The 7,993-nt window shown below is 59.2% G+C and overlaps 1 non-coding gene across 1 annotated transcript; it reads right to left on the bottom strand.

The window, feature by feature from the left end:
* Positions 1–1,227: 1,227 nt before the first annotated feature.
* On the bottom strand, positions 1,228–1,300 carry TRNAG-CCC (transfer RNA glycine (anticodon CCC)). The gene has a single exon. It is a non-coding gene; the product is annotated as a tRNA-Gly (tRNA).
* Between the last annotated feature and the right edge of the window lie 6,693 nt (positions 1,301–7,993).

The raw sequence follows: 7,993 nt of genomic DNA, 5'->3' as shown, positions 1-7,993 counted from the left end.
CCGACTCTTAGCGACCCCATGGACTGCAGCGCACCAGGCTCCTCCGTCCATGAGATTCTCCAGGCAGGAGTGCTGGAGTGGGGTGCCATTGCCTTCTCCATGCGTTTTACTTATTTGCTTATTATCTCTCTACCACTAGATGTCGGCGCCACAGGGTGGGGTTTGTCTGCCTATAAATTTTAAAAGGTCACTCTGGCAGCCGAGTGGCGGGGGTGGGACCATTCAAAGCCTCCCCTTCTCCATGGATGCCTCCTCCCTGGTCTCTTCCACATCTATCTGCCATTTCCGCCCCTTCTAATCTCCATCCTGCACCCAGAGTGCTCTTGGCGAAATGAAAACTCCACATCACTGCCTGCCTACAACCCTCCATGGCTCCCTACTGCCTCAGAGGCTGTGACTTGGCATTTCAGGCCTGGATTTCCTGGTATTTTCATCACCTTCTCTGCTCTGGCCTATTCTTTCCTCACCCCCCACATCTCTCACCCACATACCCAGAGGACTCCTGCCCTCTGTGCTCTCTTCCTCCAAAAAGGCTCTGCCCCCAGGACTGCATTGGAACCCACACTAGCGGTAGACTGGGCCTCCACATTTTGCTCCCCTAATTGGACTTGGGCTCTGCGGCTGAAAGTCTATCTATCCCATCAGGGAACATTCCATCATGGGTTGGCCTGGCTCTCTGTTGCATGCCCAGTTCTGGTGAGGAGAGCGTTCTCATTAATTCGTTTAATGAACAAAGATGAAACAGACCCTTGGAAGAGGTCGTCCAGTCAGGGGGCAGTTACCTAGTGCCCACCTGGTTACAAGTGCTTTGGGGGAAAACAGGCTCTAGCAGAGAAAGAATGGGGGTGGGGTGGGGATTATGTGTCAATGCAAACATGATGGGGTGAGGGAACACCTGGCTAAGTAGGTAACAATCTAGCAAAGGTCACAGGAGGTGAGCCGCCGAGGCACTGGAGAAAGAGCATCCAGGCCATGGGAAGAGCGCACGCAAAAGCTCTGAGGCAGGAGTGTGCTAGAGCGAGGCTCTGGTCCAGAGAGAAAGGGAAGAGTGGGGAGGGGTGAGGGCAGATGTAGCGGGCAGAGCGAGCAGGGCTGCGGCAGTGAGCTGGGAGCGGCGGAGCTTCCTTTTTAAAATATTTATTTATTTGGCTAGGCCAGGTCTTAGTTGCGGCACGTGGGATCTCTAGTTGAGGATATGAACGTTGAGTTGTGGCATATGAGGTCTAGTTCCCTGACCAGGGATCGAACCCAGGCCTCCAGCATTGGGAGTGTGGAGTCCTAGCCACTGGACCACCAGGGAAGGCCCACCCTGAGACGGAGTGGGGACAAGACGTGCCCTGACTCGGGCGGGCGAGGGGAGATGAGACTGTGTGTGTGTGTGGGGGGGGTGATGAGAGCAGGAGGTGCTCCCCGCCCCCACCCTCTTCGATTCTCTAGGTCCACCCTGCTGTCTGAACCAGAAGCCTGCAGTTTCCCCGCCCCTCTCCTTTCCTTCTGCCTTCCAATTGGTCACCCACTCAATCATGTCAACTCTGCCTCGAAAGCCCTGCACGGGTCCCTCTCTAAGATCTCAAAGCCCCCACCCAAGCCTTCATGTTGACAGCTGTGGTGGCCTCTGACCCACACTGGCCTCGCCTCCACCTCCCCCCTGGCCTGGGCTCCCTTCCTGCCTGCCCTCCACAGTTCCCGCCTACAAAGCGGCCAGAAGGAGCCCATACTAAACATTCTAACCCTGTTTCGTGGGCCTTGACCGCTTCCCAGGCCTCCTCAGCCCTGTGCACAAGTAGAAACACAAATCCAAACAGTCCTTCAGCCCCCAGGACTTGCGTCCTGTCTCCCAGGGAATATCTTTCCTCTTCCTGTCTGAGCAGCCCACTTCTTTCTGACCTCAGGGCGGGTCCCTTCCTTTCACTAACTCTTCCTGACTCCCCTCCACTTTATCCCTCCTTCCCTTCCAGGCCTCGGCTGGCAAGCCCCCTCCGCCAGGAAGCTCTCCCTTACAGGCCATCTGGCCACCTCTTCGATGCTCCTCTCCACAGCGGGTTGGAACCACGGCGGTCCGAGACCCATTTCCACCCCAAGGTGCTCCCTGACCAGTCACAAGCCTCACATATATTCCAGGTCCCGTAGCTGCTATCTAGTCACTCAGCTGTGCCTAAGTCTTTGTGACCCCATGGACTGTAGCCCACCAGGCTCCTCTGTCCCTGGAATTCTCCAGGCCAGAATCCTGGAGTGGGTTGCCATGCCCTCCTCCAAGGCATCTTCCCAACCCGGGGATCGAACCCTGGTCTCCTGCAATGCAGGCGGATTCTTTACTGCTGAGCCACCTGGGAAACGCCCAGGTACTGCAGAGCAGTGCTGAAAATGGTCACGGGAGCCAGGGCCTGTGGCAGAAGACATGGAAGAAGGCTCTGGGGCCCTCTGCTACCACCAAGCTGGCAGTGAGGGGCAGAGACCAGAGGGCGGGGGAGATGGTGCTCAGCAGGGCAACAGGGAAGAGGCCCCAGGTCTCAGGGTCCTAGGTTTAAATCCCAGCTGTGCCCACTTTAGGCTGTGTGACGATGCAACTCCCCCTGCCCCCACCATGGTCCCTCCTCTGCCTTCTGTCTCTTCCCTGGGGAAATGGGACGAAAGTCTCATAATGGTGGTTGTGGGGCTTAGAAATAATATTTAGCAATTCTACATGATTCTTTTATCTTATTTATTTGCCACACTTGCACAGCCTGTGAGATCGTAGTTTCCCCGACCAGGGATCGAATCTGGGAACAAGGCAGTGAAAGCCTGAATCTTAACCACTGGACCACAAGGGAAGTCCCTACACGTCTCTTTTAGGGCACCTACTATGTGTGAGGCGCTGATCGAGGTGTGGAGAGACAGCTGTGAATGAGCCAGACGTAAAGAACACTAAAAAAAAGTCAGAGAGTGGGCACAGGGGAATGGCAGGGGCTGTGGGCAGGGAGGTGAAAGGGACAAACACCACCAGACTCGCCCCTCTGTTGATGAGGGTGCATTCAAGGGCACCCTGACCTCCATCACCAGGGGCAAAAAAGGGTGGGTGGGTCTGCCAGGGTGGGAGTTGACCACCTATGGACTGGGCACTGCCCTCAGCCAATGAGCTTGGCCGCTTTCAAAGGATTAAGAAGAAGAGGCGGAGGAAGTTTATGCAACAGCGCTGGTAAGCCCACCAATGTCTCCAACACTTGCTGTCTGGGTCTTCACAGAGGGAGTCTCCAGACCCTTGATTTAGAGCAGTGGTACTCACTTGGGAGGGCCCATGATTTTGCCCTACCTGCCCCAGGCTGTTCGGCAAAATCTGGAGGCCTTTTTAGGTGTCATAACTCAGGGGTGGGGGGATTGCTCCTGGTATCTAGAGGGTGGAGGCAAAGGATGCTGAAAAGTCCAGGCCTCCTCCCAAAGAATGAATGACACAGCCCCAATGTCAGGAACGCCATGGCTGGGAGACCCTGCCCTGGGCCCCTCGCCTGTCTGCCTCACCTCCCTGACACCAGATAGGAGCACCCACCTGGCTTCCCGGTCTGCCTGGTATTTTTAGCCTCAGAGGGCAAAGCCCTGGCTATTTATAGTTTTGGGGAGAGGGGGATCAAGGGTATTTTTAGCCTGAGCATCTAATTATTGCAATTTTTATCTTCCCCAAACTTTGGATTTGGGGGAGGATGGTGTGGGAGGGGGTGGCGCAGTAGTAAAGAACCAGGCTGCCTGTGCAGGAGATGCAAGAGACGCAGTTCGATTCCTGGGTCAGGAAGATCCCCTGGAAGAGGGCCTGACAACCCCCTCCAGTATCCCTGCCTGGAAAATCCCACGGACAGAAGAGCCTGGTGGGCTACAGTCCATGGTTGTGAAGAGTCAGACATGACTGAGCGCTGAGCTGAGCTGAGGTGGGGCGGGGGGGCTTTTGCTTGGCTGATTTCCTCGGATCTGAAACAAGGGTAGGGGGCGGTTCCCATCATCCTATGAGAGTCTGAGTCAGTGTCTCCCTGGATCAAAGCTGCTCAGGCCTTGACCGTGACATTCCTACCCCCAGCAAGGGTGGAGGCCCCCACGTAACCCTCTGGGCTCTAAACCCTATGTGCACACTGCCCCACGCCTGCCCGGAGGGACACCTTCACCTACTGGGGTACCCATGAGGCCCTCTCAGGCTGCCGAGCTGGCCTGGTCTGGCCCCTGGTGGGTAGCCCTGGCTCCCCTAAGAGGACCAGGGTCCATAGGGACCCCTCAATGGGCAAAGCTGGGGAGGGAGAGTCCCTTGGGGTCTCCGTCCTTTGAGAGGCTCCCCGCCTCCATTCACTTAGCTAAGAGTTCTCAAGCGCCTACTATGGGCCCGGCCTGAGTCTAGGCACCTGGCATCCAAAAGCAAACCAGGGAACAAACTCCCCAAGAGCTCAGGTCCTGGTCGGGGAAGACATACAATAAACAAACAGACACAATAAATGAGTAAATTACAGAATGTGCGAAAAGTCATCCTTGCTAGGGAAAGTCAGGAGGCGGGTGGGAGGCTGAAATTTTAAACAGGTTGCATGGGGTAAATAAAGGTTACTGAGGAGGGGACATCCCTCATCACTGGGTGAGGGAGCAAAAGCTTTGTACGAGTCAGGGGGAGGGGCCCGGGCGAAGGAGCCGCCAGTGCAAAGGGCCTGTGGTCAAACTGCGTGTTTAGGAGCAGTGAGGGGAGAGGGGGCGAGGTGGAAGGGGTGATAGGGAAGATCATGAAGGTCTGGACCCTGGGACACCCCATGCTTGGGGTGCCAAGATGAATGGGCTGCCCCACCCCAGCTGGGGCTCCGGCGGCTCTGGATGGGGAGATATATGCCTTCTTCCCAACTCCTATGATAGGAGCCCCTTGACTGAAATTGCTCGTGTCACTAGACTGTGAGCTCCCTGAGGACAGGACTGGGGTACTGTCCCCCTGGCGCCCCCAGCACAGTGCTGAGTGGAAAAGACACTTGGCAAATATCCACAGGTTTCATGAAGGTCTGCTCAGCCTTGCTCCCAGGAGCCACACATGCACACACAGCAGGTGCACACAAGATGCAGACAGCTCCTGACACGTGGAAACACACACACATCCCCTCTGCAAAACTCACAAACACCAGCACCCAGGGGACCCTTATGAACACAGGACCAGCCTGTCAGACACGTGGCCACACACAGGCTCATCCAGGTTACCATCCTAATCACAGCACAGGTACCCACGGGTCACAGCAGCCTGGACTCTCAGGGCGGTGGGACCCGCTCCCAGGCCTCTGTTCTGCAGCCCCCCTGCCACCTGGGACCCCGCTTCCTCTTTCATCAGGGTGGCTGAGCCCAGGGCTGGGAGGGGTGCTGGTGCAGTCAGGTACAGTTCCAGACCCAGGGAACCCCCATCTCAGGAGCATCACCCCCCTCCTCACCTCCCTGGAGGGTCTGGAGGAGGGGAACTGTCTGGCGTCTGGAAATTGAATCCTTGAGAGGAGCCCACACAGAAATCAGAGCCTTCTGTGTGTCCTTGGTCACACGTCTGGGTCTGGCTGGAGAGATAGGAGAGGGCAGTGACTGACAACTTCAGCTCCCTGTGGCCAACAGGGGCTGGGACGGGGACAGCGGGGGGAGACTGCTCCTCCTGTTCTCCATCAGGGGCACCCCCTCTGGGGCCAGGCAGCACAGCCTCCTGGGCTTGGCACCCCTACCCCCTGATGCCCAGGCTGGGGCTGAAGCACCATGCTCTCTCCTGTCAGCCCCTCACATGCGGTGGTGCCCAAGCCAGGACCAGACTGCTTGATGCAAACAGACTCCAGAGGGGCCAGGGCCCCCCCGGCTCCTCCCCTATGGCCCACCTCCCAGGAGAAGGGCAGGCTGGGAATAGAAACCAGGCTTCGAGTCTCCTGCCTTCCACCTCCTCCCTGCAGGCTCCACGGCGCCCAGGTGCGGCTGGTCCCCAGTTCCCTGCCCTCCCTTAACCCTGGGCATCCTCTCCACGCCCAAGGGCAGCAATCAGCATGGATCAGCCAGCTCCCCAGGAGAGGGGGTTGGGGTGGGCATCCCATGGAGAGCAGGAGTGACAGGCATGGGGTGAGCTGAGGCCCCGAGGGAGTTCCCTGAGAGAGAGGAGAAAGAAGGTGGCAATACCATTGGAAGGCCGGGCACTCACATGTGAGCACACACGTATGTGGCTTGGTGCATGGGGGCCCTTGCTGCCAGGCAGGGATCGAATTAGTTCCCTTTTCCGCTTTCCAGATGATTTTTCATCTCTGTAATTAATGGGCAAGTCAGTTCTGAACAGCATGGCAGGCAAATTACTAGTTAGGAAAATCACGGATAATTTTCTCGATATGATAATGAAGGTTGTATTCCTTCTCTTATTCTCCCTGTTTTCATCCTACTTTTAAGTAATAAAACCGGCATTAGAATTTGGGGGTGGGGGAATGGGGAGGAAGGAGACGTCACCTGCCCCCACAGCTAGGGCCTGACCCACCCGCGGGGAGTGCTCAGCCCCTGGCCATCAGGCAGATGGAGAGAACGAGAGACGGGGACCCTGCGTGGGACACCCTGATGACCCATTCAGGGTGCCAGACCTAGGAGACCAGGTGGAGGGGCGGGCAGCTCCCAGGCTGTTAGGCCTTGGGGCGGAGGAGTTGGGGTCTGGGGTCAGGTTACAGGTTCCCGCCCGGCCCTTGGGTGCTTGGAGAGGGGAGCAGGGATCACCCGCCTCTCCCCAAGCAGAACTGAGATCCACCAGCCCTGAGCAGACATCTACTCTCAAGTGTCCTCCATATCTGTCTCCCAGACTGTCCAAACCCCTCTCATCGGTGACTCCTGCAGCAGCGAAGAGAACAGGGCAAGCCGAGAGAGGGAGAGAGAGGCAGAGAAAGAGAGAGGCGGAAAGGCAACCAGCCATCTTGGCAGCCATCTTGAACCCCTCCCCCTGCTCCCCCAGCTCAGCACATGTTTGGATGTGGGCAGAGGGACCCAGGCCCCGGGTCCTGCAGGAACCAGGAGGAAAGGGGGCCCTGTCTCACGGCTGCGACGGAGGGACACCCACTCAGCTGCCATGACTGTGTGTGCGCGCGGGGGGCGGGGGTGGGGCGGGGGGGGGGAGGGAGGAGCGGACCGCGAGGAAGGTCCAGTGAGGGGCCGGGCAGGGACGGGGCCGGGCGCGGACCGAGACTGGAAGGTCAGGGCCAGGGATGTGTGCGAGGGCTGCGTGCGGGCGGGGGGCGGTGCGCCTGTGGGGCCACTTTTTGGCCACGGCGGGAGCACACACACAGCGCTGCCCAGGCTCTTCTGGCACGGACTCCCGTCCCAGACAGATGGAAAGATGACAATTGAAACCCCAAGCTCTCCTCGGCGAACACCTGGGAGAGTGGGAGGGCTGGCCCTCAAAGCCCGAATCCGGGTGGATGAACCCCAACAGCTTCCCAGGCTTAAGCCGGTACCGCGGAGGGAAGATGCTGTCGACGGCTACAGCCGGCCAGACACCCAGTCAGACCCCTCCCCACCCCCCGCGCCTCTGCCTCCCAGAGAAAAACAACCCCCAGCCCGGCTTCGTGGGGTGCCAGCCCCCGACACGGCTCCTCCGGGGGCTGGGGCCGGCGCGCGGCGCGCACACGCACCCTCTCCGCTCACACCCAGACACCTACACAAACAGGGCGCCAAGCACCCGCGCGCACACGCACCGGGGACACGCAGGCACTGCCGCGCCGCTTCCCCACAAAGGCTGGCGCGCGCGCGGGCACACGCAGCCACGCGCGGGCACACTCGCGGCTCCCTCCCCCCACGGGCACCCCGCGGCCGCGCATCCGCACACCCCCGACAGTCCACGGGGGCTGCCCCTCCCGGCCCCCTCACCGGTGGGGTGAGGTGCAGGCCGCCCTCCATCCCCCTCGCGCTCAGGTGCTGTGACCCGCGGTTCCAGCATCCCCTCCCCCTTCCTGGCCCGGGCTCCCATCCTCCCTACCTCGGCCCCCACACCTGGCCCAGGTACGGCGTCTCCCTCGCC

This window comes from Capricornis sumatraensis, chromosome 9, assembly GCF_032405125.1.
Source record: "Capricornis sumatraensis isolate serow.1 chromosome 9, serow.2, whole genome shotgun sequence".
NCBI lineage: Eukaryota > Metazoa > Chordata > Mammalia > Artiodactyla > Bovidae > Capricornis > Capricornis sumatraensis.
The sequence above is the reverse complement of the archived record's forward strand: the minus strand, read 5'-3'. Positions and strand labels throughout refer to the sequence as shown.